General features: G+C 38.4%; 1 pseudogene; it reads right to left on the bottom strand.

The window, feature by feature from the left end:
- Positions 1-3,452: 3,452 nt before the first annotated feature.
- LOC125353672 overlaps positions 3,453-16,493 on the bottom strand; it is an 80,983-nt pseudogene continuing 67,942 nt past the window's right edge.

Genomic DNA, 16,493 nt, shown 5'->3' with positions numbered 1-16,493 from the left:
ATGTCTTGGGATATCTGCACTGTCAGGACAGGGCTTCTTCCTGGGGGCAGGATAAGACACTCAGAGAGATGAGCAGGGTCTTGCTCTGTAGTAAAGCTGCCTCCAAGCTTCTCAATGGAGAGAAAAAGTCCCATTTTTTCCTAAAGACCTGAATGGCAGAAAATGCACTATAATAGTTACAGGAGTTATCACAGAGTGATCACAAGCTTCAATGCCTTTGGAAGCTCACTCTTGCTAAGTTCTACACAATGAACTTCTATTATAAAATAATATAGCAATATTGCATGTAGTAGTAGCAGCAGCTGCAACAGCAACAACAAGCATTAATAAAAAAAAGCAAATAGTAAATTTGTTATTTCTTCAGTGCCATAATAAGGAACTTATTGGTGTTCCACAGACACCTGTAGGAGCTTGCTGCCAAACGGGCTTCGAAGTGGCTGTGATAGTCAGCCTGTCCACATGTGTGGCATTTACAGTGCTCTTAGCATTCTATAGTTTTCTCAGAAAATTACTTGGATGATATAGAAACAAGTGTTGAGAACTCTTGGAACCTAACTCAAAATAACCAGCCACATTCACTCCTCTTCAAATACCCATGGCTACACAATCTCAGAACCTTTTATCGGCTTCCTGTCTCAGCTGACTGACATCACTAACATTCATGACAGAGTCTCTATTCACCATAATACCTTGGGGAGCAGCATAAGTAAAGGAAAGCATAGTCTCTCTGAGGGAGAACTCCTTTTGTTTAGGGTTAGACCACCCTCCTTCTGGGTGTAGCCAGAAGCATAAGGTGGCTCTTCTGAAGAAGTTCATAGAATTGGAGTATAGATGGCTGGAAAGAATCAAGGAAATAAAATGAAGACAGAGAAAGTATATTTATACCTAGGAAGGTATCAAAGTCTGGAGCAAAAATTTCCTGGATTGAGGTTGCTGAACAACTTTGAAAACAAAGCTAAAAAATTTAAGGCTGTCTACCACTTAATACTCAACTCTGTATTTCTACCTTTCTGCAAGGACCTCTAAACATATAAATGCCCCAGGGAAGCATAGGAGCATTCAAAAAAGGATTCAGGTTGCCAGAATTGTTGAGTGCCTGATAGAGCAGGAGGCAGAGGAAGACACTGAGGAGCAGATTCATCAAGGTGATGGTGAAAACTGAACATACAACTTCTGAAAGACTCATTGATTAGAAAAATGATCATCCAGTCCCTTAGTATGGAGGGTATGAGCAGAATTTTGCTTTAATTTGAAAGGATAAAGTTATCTAAATGATATCTGAGTTGTACCAGTCATGTTCCTCAGAGTAAACATTAAAATTCTATGGAAATTCTAAAACTTCCTTCTTACATTTAAACAAATTTGGTCTTTTTCTACATCCTGACATCCTTAAGGCAAAGCAGTAAATTTAAGCAGCTTTATTTTTCATTGTATGATTTGGGAAACTATGTTGGTCTAAAAGTATTATCACATATGAACCTTATATTCAAGCTTAAAATCATCCACAATCTTCATAGAACCTAACTGAAGATGTGGAATGCATAAAGTTAAACTTTAGTGACATCTACTTGAGTGTCATGTGCTAGTCTGTGGGGAAAACGATGCTGAGAAGGGAAGGTGTAAAGGAAAGTAAGGACCCTGGTAGACTACAAGGAGCATGAGTGAGATTATTGGGGGAAGTTAGGCTTGGAGGAAGAGCTGTGGATTGACTACTGGTGAAAAGAGCTCTGAAGACTAGAGGTGCTCAACCACAAGGTTTATGGACATTTGTGGCTAACAGTTCCTTATCATGGCTCTGCCTTGTGTATTGTAGGGTGTTGAATAACATACAAGTTCTTACTGTTTAATGTTAGCAGCAGTCCCTTCCCCGGTTATGACAACTTAAAAATGTGTTCATACAGTGCCAACTATCTGCTGGCACAATCATCCCCTGCTGAGGGCAATTTGTGGATTAGAGGTAACGACATAGGAGTAGAAAAGAAAAGGAAAGTTGCTCTATAAGCCTTCTATGAGAGTCTCCTCAGAGGTCGCTAGACAGCTACCAGACAACTGACTAGCCAGTCAGGAAAGAATTCTAAGCATCAAGTTGAAGATTTTAGATTTATTCTTGTCAACAGTACAATTCTTATGGGCATTACAGAAATGATAATTTGACAATTATGTGCTAAATTAGACACAAGAAACAAGGGGCAAGGGCTTTCTGACCTCTTGAGGCCTGTGACCTTGAAAGTACACTCCTCATTTTTTGTGGGTTTATTCATCTTTTGGAAGAGGAATCCCATAACTTACATTAGACCCTCCAAAAGTTACAAACACAGAGCAGGCATCAGTGAGCATTTTCCTAGAAATATCCTTCCACCTGTCTGTCTATCTAATTCCTGCTTCCACTCTAAATGTTAGTATTCATTCAGTTATAGTTACTCACTGAGTAACTGCCATTTGCTGAGCACTGTGCCCAGTACTTGGCACTTGGAGGAGTGATGGGACATGATGCTTGCTCCATAGGATCCCATAGGCAACAGGCAAAAAGATCCTCAGATATTTAGTACAGTGAAATCCAGGTGAACCCAGAAGATAGCAGAACTATGAAAATCTGAAAGTGGTATTGGAGCTCCCAGTTTTTCATTAGCTATTGCCATTACAAATGCACCTGAGTTTCAGAGGCACCTGAACTAAATGGTGAAGGAAGTGAGAAAGGAGAGTTAAGATAAAGAACACTGAGAAGAAAGCCTGTCATCAGTACTATGTTATAGTCATGAACTGCACACAGGAAAAGGAAGCTTGAGAAGTGAGTGAGTCAGAGACAAGCCATGAAAACTGGGGTCATCTCTGAGTGAAGATGGCAGGTGAAGCAGGGAAGGGTATTCCAGGTAGAAAGATGATGAGTTTTGTTCTTTGGTGTGTTGAGAGTTGATCAGAAAAGTGTTCACTAAGTAACCTGAGAGGAACTGAGAACAAAGGATTGGTGCTGGGGAGGAACAGAGAGAAGGTAGGGCAGACAAGCATGGGGTCTGCTTTCTCAGGTGACACCAGAAGGGGCATATTGGACCTATCATTCACAATCTGGCACTCACTTTCCTGGGTTGTTCTCTACCTCGAAGAGATACTATGACAGGAGAAAAGTCAATTATATCAACATGAAATTGCCTTCTCTACTTTTTCTTTCTTCTTTTGGAGGTAGTGAGGTTTTATTTTGGCCTCATACTTGCTACCCTTGCTACACAGGCATTATGTCACTTGAGCCATGCCTCCAACCAGTTAAAGACAACTTCTGATTCCAGATTGCATAGAGGATGGAATGTTAAATAGTTTCTATTTCCTAGAGTACTGACAGAGAAGATGTTAAAGGCTTGTGGGAAAATAGAGTGGAGTAGACATTCTGAATTGTAAGCCCATTCTTTGTAAACTACAATTTTTTTTCAATAGACTTCTTTCATTGCATCTTTGAAGTATCACAAATGGGTATCAGGATCCTGAATGGTGTTTCTTAGAAATGACTCATCAGCCTGTTGAACTGTTCCTTTTTTAGAAACATAGATAGCATCCAAACCTTTTCTGATATCATTGTTTTCAACTGTAGTTGCTTGCTGAATCAAAGCAGCTGAATTTGAGACAAGCTCAGTATCATTTCCTTCAATGATTAATTCATCTTCTTTTCTTTGCTAACTGTATTTATTTTTTTTTTGTTCTTATTGTAAAGGTGATGTACAGAGAGGTTACAGTTACATAAGTCATGTAAAGAGTATGTTTCTTTTTGGACAGTGCCACCTCTTCTTTTGTTTTCTCCCAGTGTTTTCCTGACCCTCCTCCACAAGTTGCATAGTTCATTTTCAACATACTGTCTAGTGAGCATCCCTGCTGCATTTATTTGTTCACCCTCTGTCCCACCATTTCTGTGCTTCCCCCTTTCCTCCCCAAAGCAGATTAACTTGTATACAAGACAGAGGTATAGGAAGCAAAGACAGTGACAACGGATTAAAAAAAAAAACAAGAAGCAAGATAGCATAAAACTTCTTGTTTCCATTTCTTGGAGTTCATTTCAATAAGTACCTTTTATATGATCATATGCCCCTCGCTATTGAACTTTTGTGATCCTCTCCCAAGAATATCCTCCTTAGGTCTCACTATGCTAATGTCTACAGTCTGGTATGATTTGTCATGTTCATATATATGTATATATATGTATGTATATATATATTTCTTGTTTTACCATTCAATGTATTTACTTTTATATTTATAGGCACTTCCTAGTTACAACAAATAAGGGAAGCCATGCAGCCTGTGTTTCTTTGGGTCTGGCTTACTTCGTTTAATATAATTTTTTCAAGTCTTTCCATTTCCTTACAAATGGTATAACATCATTCTTTCTGATGGAAGCATAGAATTCCATTGTGTATTTATAACACATGTCTTCATCCATTTGTCTGCTGAGAGGCATATGGATTGATTACATATCTTAGCTATAGTAATGGATTGAATTCCTCTTACTTGTCCTCATCTGAACTCTTTGGATATATTTCTCACCCAAGAAGTTTCAGATCTCATCTAGAGACCCCTTCTCTGGATACAGATGTTGATGGTGAAGTGAGCATACATAGACCTCATCTTGTAATGGAATCCCAGAGTAACACCCTTGCTCATGTTCAGTACATGGCCATAGATAGTGCAGATGGGGACCATTTCCTTTCTGTTTACCCACCATTTGTCAACCCAGACCTCTTCTTTTTCTTTCCAAGGAGACAGAGTTCTACCTTGATGTTGTTGAAATCCCTTTGCAGGTTTCTGCAGGGGCCCTTCACGATCACCATGTGTCCTTTCAGAGTGATGTCAACATTTTCTGGAATGTCAACAGTTTGATGGCTGGCCTTCATTCTTGCTGTAGATGGGACAAAGAGAACATAAACTCCAACTTTTTAAAGTTTAACTTTTTCATCAAGGTTTTTCTTGAAACTTTTCTTCATACATTTCAGACCCAAATATAGTATTTCTCTATGTGATATATCAGTATCTCCAATGAAGGATAGTTATATGAACTGGGATCTGTCTTTTAAATAGTCTTATTAAAATATTCTGATATATATGGTCCAAAGGCATACTTACAGAATTACATTCTCCACAAAAGTGCATAATATCACTTTGTTTTGCTTTCACTTATCTAGTAAGTGGAAATGTGTCTTGTCATATTTGCATATCCCTAACCACGTGGGAGTATTTGAGAATCTTTAAAAATTCTTATCTATTTCTAATTATTCTGTATCTTACCTAATCATACCCTTTCTCTTCTGTTTTTTAATTTAATTATTTTAATTTTTCTTATTTGCTTTTGAAAGGATTTCAACACTTAGTTGTAAGTATTTTAGAGAGTCTGCTGCTTTTTATGCCATAATTTTTATTTGTTGAGGAATAATCAACATGGCCCATACTGACCCAAATTCCTTCACATTCTAAAATTTCAGAGTTACCCCAAAGCCATAATGAACATAGAATTGTCTATTTGGATACCCAAATAGACCACTTGGAAAAAGTCATGTCCCGTCATTAGTTTGTCTAATTTCTCCTTCTTGTCCAAGAATTACTCAAAGATAACCTGAACTTGAAAAGTACAAATTTATTTCAGTTTTGTGTAATATACACCCCTTTGCCTTTTATTATTAGGGTTATTTTCTGGGTTGTGTATCTAAAGATTGTTTTCAATGTTTATGAAAATAAAAATAGATGCACAATAAATCTACAAGTAAATCCAATGGTTTGTAAAGACAAATAATTACACTTGGACATGATTAGTTAAACAGCACTCTAAACATTCACACAGTGAGAACAAAAAAGGGTATTTTTAGAAGAGGATAACAAGGACTCAATAATTATGCTCATATAATCATATAAAATTATGCTTATCAAATTGAACTCCAAGAAAGGGAAACAAGAGCTGTCTTATTGTACTGTTCACAGTTTCCCCCTCAGTTTATTCCCTTTTGTCTCTGTTTTAGACTTCTGCACCCTTTGTCTTATATATAAATTTATTCGATTTGGGGAGGGGAAGAGGAAGCACAGAGATGGTGGAACAAAGGGTGAACCAATTCAGAAGTGATACTCACTAAACACAATGTTGGAAATGAACTTTACAACTTGGGGGGCGGTGGGGAGGAATGGGAAATTGGGAGAAAATGAGGGCGGGACACTGCTCATCAATAAATGTACTCATTACCTGACTTATGTAATTATAACCCCTCTGTACATCACCTTTACAATAAAATTTAAATTAAAAAATGAGACATTACAAAAAAACCTCCATTAGGCAAATTTATCCTAATGCTCAGTAATTTTTTTTCTAGTCGGCTATTTTCTAGTTGGGTGATACAATAATAATAATAATAACAACAACAACAACAACAACAACAATAGCACATCATTATTTTCTAGCATGTCAGGCAACTTTTTCTGTTCTGTAATATTGGTTGAAAAACTTAAGTTTGGGAGATGGAAATGTGGCTTAGCAGTAGAGTGCTTGCCTAGCATACACAAAGCCCTGGGTTTCATTCGTCAGCACCATATAAACAGAAAAAGCCAGAAGTGGTGCTGTGGCTTAAGTGGTAGAGTGCTAGCCTTGAGAAAAAATAAGCCAGGGAAAGTGCTCAGGCCCTGAATCCAAGTCCAGGACTGGCCAAAACAAAAAACAAAAAAATACTTAGGTCTTCCTGCCTGCTAGGCAAGTACTCTACTATTGAGCTCATTGGGGCATTTTGTTTTGATTTCTATTAATGTATATCAATTATAAAAATCAATAGATTTCATTATAATGTTTCTGTGAGTATAATGAACATAGATCTTATCTTTCCTCCCCTATTATATTTTCTAATGCTTGTAGTTTCTTCCATAATAGTCCCACTTCTACATTCATGTCACAGTCCACATATAAAACAAACATAATCTACTTATCTTTCTGAGTCTGGCTTATTTTGCTTAACATTATCACTGACTCTGTCCATTTTCTTGCAAATGACATAATTTCATTTTTCTTTGTGGCTCTATAATTTTTATCTATTTTGTACATATATCTCATTTTCCTTATCTATTTATCCATTAATGGGCACTTAACCTGATGCCATAACTTGTTTATTGTGCATGGTACCACAATAAGTATGGTTATATATCATTTGAATTATATGCTGACTTTGAATATATATGTATGCATGTATATATATACATGCATATATATACATATATATGTATTGATACAAACCTATCAATCTATCTTCCTTCCTTTTTACCCCTCTTACCTTCCCATTTTGTTGCTTTCTTGATGATAGTCATTCTGACTATGAAAAGATGGAATCTCAGTAAGACATATTTTTCCACATTTTAAATTGTAATAATCAACAATTTGTATTTCCTCTCCTGGAAAGTGTTTCATTCAGCTTATTTGCTCACTAGAATATAGGATTGATTGTTCATCTTTTTGCAGTTAGTTTTTGGAGTTCTCTATACATTCTGCATATTAATCCAATATCGGATGGATATTTCTTAAGACTTTCTCCCAGGCCAGATGCCTTATTTTTTTTTTTTGGCCAGTCCTGGGCCTTGGACTCAGGGCCTGAGCACTGTCCCTGGCTTCTTCCCGCTCAAGGCTAGCACTCTGCCACTTGAGCCACAGCGCCGCTTCTGGCCGTTTTCTGTATATGTGGTGCTGGGGAATCGAACCTAGGGCCTCGTGTATCCGAGGCAGGCCCTCTTGCCACTAGGCTATATCCCCAGCCCCCAGATGCCTTATTGTAAGCCTCACTACATAGGTCTATGAATCACAATTTGAAGACAGATTGGACGAAAAAAAATCCCTGAGACTTTGTCACAAATTAACCAGGAAAAAACCAAATCGGAGTTGTGACTTAACTGGTACTGCACCAGCTATTTGTAAGAAAAAGCCAAGAGAACGTGAGAGGACTTGAGTTCAAGATTTTTTCCCATTTGTAGATAGTGCGTTCTGTTAATTATGGGAAACAATCTGCCTTGAGCAGTAGTTTAATTCTTTTTTTTTTTTTTTAGTTGTGCCAGTCCTAGGGCTTGAACTCAGGTCCTAGGTACTATCTCTGAGTTTCATTTTCCTCAAGGCTAGTGTTGTATAACTTAACTCTACTTCAGGCTTATGGAGGGTAATTTATTGGAGATAAGGGTCTTGCAAACTTTCTTGCCTGGGCTGGTTTTGAATGGAGATCCTCAGATCTCAGCCTCCTGAGTAGCTAGGATTACAGGTGTGACACACCTGTGCCCAGTAGTAATTTAAACTTTTAATTCAATTAAGTGACATTTTTTCTAAAATGCTAGGAATACATTTTTGTTTTGAAGAGGACAAAAAACACAGTATAATCATTTTTCCAATGTTCCAGATATCATCCTGTGTGTAGATCTTTGTTTTTATAGGTCCCTGACCTAACTTTGCTTACCCCCCAACTGCCAACTTTCTGCCTACCCTGCCACCACAGTAAGCATCTTGTATCTTCAATGCATCTCCTTGTGGGAATAAGTTCCTTTCTCTCTTCTACTGCCTCTTTCTTATCAGCTGTTGTTTATCCAAAGTTTCTTTCTGTACATGGTGCTGCAGCTCCTAGTGGTTCATAGCTCCTACTCTTTGGCTGGCTTTGCAAGCTCATCTCCATTACTCATAAGTCCTGGGAATAGGATTTCTGTCCTTTAGTTTTGTGCTAATAAGAAAGAATATCATGTTTGTTAGAACTATGCATAAAGGAAATGTACATAGACTGACTTAAGGTGGGGTTTGCTTATAAAGTATCCCAAACTGCTGCTTATATTTTTTTCAATTTAAATCTGTTCTTGAATTTATAACAAAATTTCAGGTGCCTAAACTCCTCCCACCCCAAAACATTTATTTTTTAAGCAGTGCTCATTTATTTTATTAACAAATGTTTACACATAATTTCCATTGTTCTCTGTGTGATATCATTACCTTTGATGCTTGTTCAACTTTTCCCTTTTATAGAGAGCGTGACATCAGAAGCTGCAGTGTGGGCCTCTGTTTGGAAGCCTAGGTGCTCATTCCCTCCCTCTGGACTAGGACTGTCACTTTATTTTTTCTTTTCACCAAAGGCTCCTAACTCTGGCACATCCACCCCTCCCTTTTGTGGAATTGAATTAAAGAGAAACATGTCTTATTATTTACACCTGATAATATTGTCTCTTTCTATGGATGAAATTATGACCAGGCTCCTAAGGAAAATACCAAGATGGTAATGACAGTCTGGGACTATAGGACTTTGTATTTTCCAGATTTCCATGTCTGTCATAAAAATGAGTGAGATGGCTTAATTTCAGCGAAGAAAGGTTTATCCTGAAGTATGATTTCAGAGGCTTCTGTCTTGATCACAGGGCTCCATTGTTCCTGAGCCCCCAGTGAAAAGTCAACACTGCTCATTCTAAGGCCATCCTTACAGGAAAAAGGAATGTGGCTACCAAGCCATGCTTATAGTTCTTTGTTGTATTAGAACCCTCAGGATAGGCTTGCTGAATTAGCATGAAGAGACAGGAAAAGTCTTTTAATGACAGAAAATTTTTGTTATGCAATGTAGGATGGGGAACAAAAACACTACTCTGATTATTAGCATGGTATATACAACCTGATATAATTTTATGAGAATAGGATACTACTAAGATATATACAAAAATGCTTACAAATGTTATGTTTTTTCTAGGTTTCTATAGTTTTATAGGCCTATGATACATTTTAAGTCATCTTTGGCATAATCATCAGATGTTGGTAGAAGTTAAAGTTTCTGCATGTGAATATAGTATTAGGGGGTGAAGCTATAGCTCAGTAGTAGAACATTTTATTTGCCTGTCATGGCCCTGGATTTCAAGTCCTACCTGCAAGCTGTGCGAACCACAGAGCCCCAGGATTTCACTAATTTCACTAATGGAAGGAGGGTCAAAGCAGATCCACCCCCTGCAAACTGAAAGCAAGTCAAACCAGCCAAGCAGCAGCAAAATAGACTGCAGACCATCGCAAGGAAACCAGAGACTGGAGAAAGCCCACTCAAACAAGGAAGACTAATTTAAAAAAAAAATTTTTTAACTTTCTTATTTTCTATTTTTCACTTTTGAGATGTCGTGTTTTGTTTTGTTTTGTTTTCCATTTTTGTTTATCTGTTTTTTTGATAATTGTTTTTGTGTTTTGTGCATTTGTCTTCCAGTATTTTTCTTTGTTTCTCTCTTCACATTCTCTTTCTTTAAAATTACTTTCCTATGACTAACACCTTCACTCTTTTATGCTGACTCTCCATTGTCTATCATTTTAACCTTGTTCATTCTGCTGATTCTACTCTTCTCCACATTTCCATGTAACTGAAACTAAACCAAAATCATCACCCCCCATATATTTTACTCTATTCTCTTCACTACCTCTAACTTACCCTCTTTATTTAATTCCAGAACTTCCAGACTCCATTGACCCCTGGTTATTGGATAGAGGGTATCCCTGTTCAATGTGAGTGAATCAAAGGGGTTCACAGTGCTTGGTAAGGTCCGCTTTGGGACTTAAACAGTGCTCACAGGTGCTTGTAGATTGGCATTCCCAATCAAAATGGGCAGAAGGAGCACAAGAAAGATGGCAAAAAATGGAGTCTCATCTCCCACTCAAAACAAGCAGGAAGCAGAGCAGTCAGTCAAAGACATAGAAGAGAACCCACAAAATGCTATACAATGTATACTGATAAAAATGGTAAATGAAAAGTTTGAATCAATACATCAGTCAGTCCATAAAGTAATAGACAATGTCATGGCTTAGACAAATAGAAAGATAAATGAACTTGAAGAGTCAAATGAAAAGATAGCTACCCGGCTAAAGGATTTGAGAGACAGCACTCAAAAGAAAATTAATGAACTAAAGAAGTCCATGCAGCACCTAAGAGAACATTATAGCAAAGACATGGAAATCATCAGGAAAGACCAGTCAGAAGGAAAAGAGACTCGAAATCAACTAGCTAGCCTACAGTCCAGACTAGATGAAGCAGAGGATAGAATCTCAGAAGCTGAAGAGTCCCTAGAATCTATGGAGAAATATAAAAAAATCAGTACAAAACCAATCCAATCGACAAAACAGATCACTCCAAGAGCTCCAAGGCACAATCAGGAAGCCCAATTTAAGGCTAATAGGCATTGAGGACAACTAGAGAAAGAAGTTAATGGAATAGGCACCCTATTTAACAGAATATTAGCCGAGAACGTCAGGAAAGCAACTCCTTTTGCAATATCCTCAAAAAACATGAAATACCTAGGAATAACCTTAACCAAAGAGTTGAAAGACCTCTATAATGAGAACTTTAAAAACATGAAAACAAAATTAGTGCAGAACTAAGGAAATGGAAAAACCTCCCATGCTCCTGGATTGAGAGGAGTCAAAATGGCAATATTGCCAAAGACTATCTACAAATTCAATGTAATACCCATTAATATCCCAATACAATTTTTTAATGAAATAGAGGAAGCAATCCAGAAATTCATATGGAACAATAGAAGACCCAGAATAGCAAAAACAATCCTAAGCAGAAAGAACAGTGCTGGAGGAATTACAATACCAAACTTCAAGCTGTATTATAAAGCTATAGTAATAAAAACAGCTTGGCATTGGCACCGGAACAGGCCTGAAGACCACCAATGGAACAGAACTGAAGACCCAGAAATGAACCCACAGAACTATGCCCACTTAATCTTTGATGAAGTAGCTTAAAAAATAGTCTGGAAGAAAGATAGCCACTTTAACAAATGGTGCTGGCAAAACTGGTTCCACACCTGCAACAATCTAAAACTAGATCCTTATATATCACCCTGCACCAAAATCAATTCCAAGTGGATCAAAGACCTCGAAATTAAAACAGATACCCTGTAAACACTAAAAGAAGGAGTAGGAGAAACACTTGGGCTCCTTGGCACAGGACGGAACCTCCTTAACAAAGACCCAGAAATGCTACAAATCAAAGAAAGGATGACCAAATGGGACTGCATCAAACTGCAGAGCTTCTGTAGGGCAAAGGACATAGCTTGCAAGATAAACAGAAAGCCCACAGATTGGGAAAAGAGCTTTACTGGCCATACAATGGACAAAGGCGTCATATCTAAAATACATACAAAACTAAAAAACTTACATTCCTCCAAGACAAAACCTCAAAGAAACAATAGCCCCCTCAACAAGTGGGCTAAAGACTTAAAAAGAGACTTCTCTGATGAGGAAATGAGAATGGCCAAGAGACATATGAAAAAGTGCTCTACATCACTGGCCATAAGAGAAATGCAAATCATAGCAACATTGAGATTCCATCTCACCCCAGTGAGAATGTCCTACATCAAGAAAACTAACAATAATAAATGTTGGAGGGGATGTGGCCAAAAGGGAACCCTACTTCATTGTTGGTGGAAATGTAAACTGGTTCAGCCACTCTGGCAAGCAGTATGGAGATTCCTCAGAAGGCTAAACATAGAGCTCCCCTGTGACCCAGCAGCCCCACTTTTGGGCATTTACCCAAAAGACCACAAAAAGAACACACTAAAGCCACCAGCACAATAATGTTCATCGCACACAATTTGTCATAGCTAGAATCTGGAACCAACCCAGATGCCCCTCAGTAGACGAATGGATCAGGAAAATGTGGTACATGTACACAATGGAATTTTATGCCTCTATCAGAAAGAATGACATTGCCCCATTTGTAAGGACTTGGAAAAAATTATACTAAGTGAAGTGAGCCAGACCCAAAGAAACATGGACTCTATGGTCTCGCTCATAGGGAATAAGTAGCACAGGTTTAGGCAACTCACAGCAGAGGATCACAAGAGCCCAATAGCAATGCCCTTATGAACACATGAGATGACTCTAGATGAAATGAACTCCATGTTATGGACACGACTTTTATATCACTGTTGTAATTACTTTCAACATGCCATGTGAAACCATAGCTTCTATTGTTGATGATTCTCTTCTATCCCCTTCCTGTGGTTGTACCTGCACTATCACTGTATCTTATCTGAGTACATTGGAAACTGTGTATACTGGTATTAGAACTGGGAAAGTGAAAGGGAATATCCAAATCGAGAGGCACAGGATAAAAAAGGACAAACAACTACAAAAGCAATACTTGCAAAAGTGTTTGGTGTAAACCAACTGAACAATTCATGGGGGGAGAGGGAAAGGGGGATGGGGAGGGGAAATGATGGAGGAGGTAACAAACAGTACAAGAAATGTATCCAATGCCTAACGTATAAAACTGTAACGTCTCTGTACATTCCTTTGAAAAATAAATAAGAAAAAATTTTTCGCTTTCATCTTTCAATTACTTGATATGGTCCTGAGTACATTCTCACAGCACCCAAATGGCTTTTCCTGTCATAATGTTTTCTCTGAGTCTTGGCTCTCAGATAATAAGCAGAAAAATAACTCCAAATTGAATGTTCTCTTAATATGATTGTGGCTTCAGGAAAGAAGGAGGAGGAACAAGAAGAGGAGAACAGGAGGAAGAAGAGGGAGAAGAAGAAAGAACAGAAAAAAATAGTAGCACTGTAATTAATCATGAGTCTATTTCCAGTGTCATGTTAAGTCACATAGGACAAAAACAGAACAAAGCCCCTAAAATTGTCAAGGAAACCCACATATCCTGAATAGAATGAACAAAAGTGTGTTGAATCATGTTGCAAACAAAAAAGACTGAAGAAACTTCTTTTTAACCTTATTAATATGCTTAAGAGGCTCTATGTATAAAAGGAAACAGAGTAGAGAGAGGAAGGGAAACCCAGCAGATGTGCATTAGAGAAGTTACTTTCAGAAACATGTAAGGTGTCTCTCTCTCTAAATGTTCAAGGACATAGAAGACTAATTACAATGTTCTAGGGAATAGAGATTGTGTGGGAGTGCTTCTTCAAAGGGAATGCCCCAAGGTAGTACATTCTAAAATTCACCATGTGGAAATTACCAAAACAGTTGTGTTGTTGTTCTACCTCCAAAGCTATATCAGATAACAACTTGATTTAGGAATCATGTTCTGAACAGGTTATGATGTAATGCAAATAAAAGAGTGACATTTGTATAGTGTTGACTATGTATGAGTAATCTAAGCATAATACATGTATTAGTTCACTTAATTCTCATGTAAAGAACCACCAAATATGGACAGATCAAAATTACAATTTTGAAGACTGAAAAATGATATACTGGCACTGGGGCTGGTTTCGTGCATATGAGTTCTGAGCAGTCACACAAGGGTCTACCCCTAGAAAGGGCTAGATTTGGATTAATGCCTTGCTGTCATTGTATGGTTTTTCTTTATAATTTTTGGACTATAGGCCCCTCATTTCTATCTTACACTGTAAATAAGTCTTGATCAGACCTGCCCTTGGGGTGAAAGTGGACTGTTTATAAGTTAACTCTCCTCCCCTGCAGGTGTGTGTGTGGCCTATTATATTGGCATGAACCTTTGACCTTTTCCTGGCACATTCCTAACACATATACAAGTCTCTTTTTAGCGAGATAACACTATAAAGGTTCCAAAGACTTCTACACCATCACATTGTTGGTGGTTTACAGCATGAACTGAGAGAGGCTAAGAGCTCTTTTCTTTTGGGACTTTAGATGCTTTTTCCCTTTGCTTAGGTTTTCATTAGAAGGCAGCATCTGCCTCTGGTCTGATGAGGACTGCAGGTGTTCAAGTAGAAATGATTGCGATTTGAAAGTTGCTGAGAGGGCATGTTGGATAGCCACTTTGTTCAATGGCCTTCCTTGTTACTTATGATAATCAAGACATTGGTTAGCATGTCCTTTAGCCATGATTTCACAGTATCTTTAACACTGGCCAGAGTTAGATGCTGGCCCTTTGCACACTGAATTGAGAAATACTGGATCATTTCTTTAATCAGGAGAGTCACTTTCCAGGAGTGATGACCAAATCTCAAGCTCTCTTTGTGTGTAGGTACACATAAAACATGAAGTATGAGTAGGTTTGCTGTAGGACTGTAATCCTTTCTTCTATTTCCCAGTGAGCCAGACATACTCCCTTGGTAATTACAGCCCTCCAGGTAAGGGAAAAATAGGAGCAATAACCAGAGCAAAAAGTTAGTGATGCTTCCAGCTCATAGCCCTGTCCTGGACATCATCAATTATTCATATAATATATAGAATCCAGTAACCAGATAGATCATGGAATCATTCCATAACCATGCATGTAGTTTTTGTTCATCTCAGGCACATCCTCACTCAAGAGGAAGACAAGAAAGGTGCAGGTATAGTCTTCCCTTCAGGCAGCACTTGATGTGGTTTGGAGGGACTGACACAAAAGTGGAAGTCCCACCAAGAATAGGACTTTGAGGCATTACCTACAGCCTTGTCAAGTTCTAAGAAAGGACAGGCAAATGTCAGGGAAGGTGTCATCAAAGAATTGAAGCAGTCTGGCTTCTAAAATATAATCCAGTTCAACTGCTCAATCGGAGCAGTGCATTCTGGGCAGTGGAGATGGCAGCAGGGCCTGGAATAACTAGATCTATAGAATCCTGAGAATGAGCTGGCCTCTCCATGTGTAGGCACCTACACAGGGATACAGGAAGAGATTTAGGGCCAGGAAGAGGCTTCTGACTTAAAACTAGAGAGCTGTTGTGAGCCCTTGAGTAATCATAGCAATATTAACAAGGTTCTGATTTTAGGGTTATAGTAATTTGTAGAGTACTAGCTAGAGGAGATGAGTCATGGTCTGACATTCACCTGAAGATGGAGGTTAAGGTGAGGGTGTAAATGTGGGGAACACACAGAAAACTTGGCTAAAGTCTAGGGTCTTGAATGTCTAGCTTGTGCATTATGAGTTGAAATCCCTTTGGGGAAAATGTGACCTTATTTGGAAAGGGAGTCTTTTCAGAGGTGACTTAATTGAAAAGAGGCAATTAGAGTAGACCTTAGCACAATATCAGTTTCTTTAGTGTAAGAAGCCATGAATACACACAGGGAAAATGCCATGTGGTGACAAAGACAGACAGTATCACCAAACCCAAGCAGCCTTCTGAACTCTAACAGCACCTTGACCTCAGACTTCTGGCTTCCAGAACCACAGCAGAAGAAAATTTCTGCTTCTGAGGCCACCTAGTGTGTGGAAGTTTGTCAAAACAATTCTGACAAACTAATATCTATGCCTATAAAAGGATCGTAATTTCAAATAGCTTAACAACTCTGGGGAGCCTGGCTAGTCTGAAGAGAATGAGGGTTTGTGGAGTGTGGAAACTTGAATTGGTGCCAGGATCTATAGCCATCTCCATCAGGCATGGAGCAGTAATTTATCAGAAAGTCTTCAAAGAAGCTTAACTGGCACAAGCAAGAGAAAGAATCAACAAAAGTGGCAGGGCACAGTCGAGGTAGGGAAGAGCCAAGGAAGTCACAAACTAAGGAAACAGATGTCAAAAGAGAAAGTTTGATCCATAGTAACCAGTGTCTTGACAGAAAAGTGGGGAGAAATGATCAC

This window comes from Perognathus longimembris, chromosome 6 (assembly GCF_023159225.1).
Source record: "Perognathus longimembris pacificus isolate PPM17 chromosome 6, ASM2315922v1, whole genome shotgun sequence".
NCBI lineage: Eukaryota > Metazoa > Chordata > Mammalia > Rodentia > Heteromyidae > Perognathus > Perognathus longimembris.
This window is presented reverse-complemented; position numbering and strand designations above follow the sequence as displayed.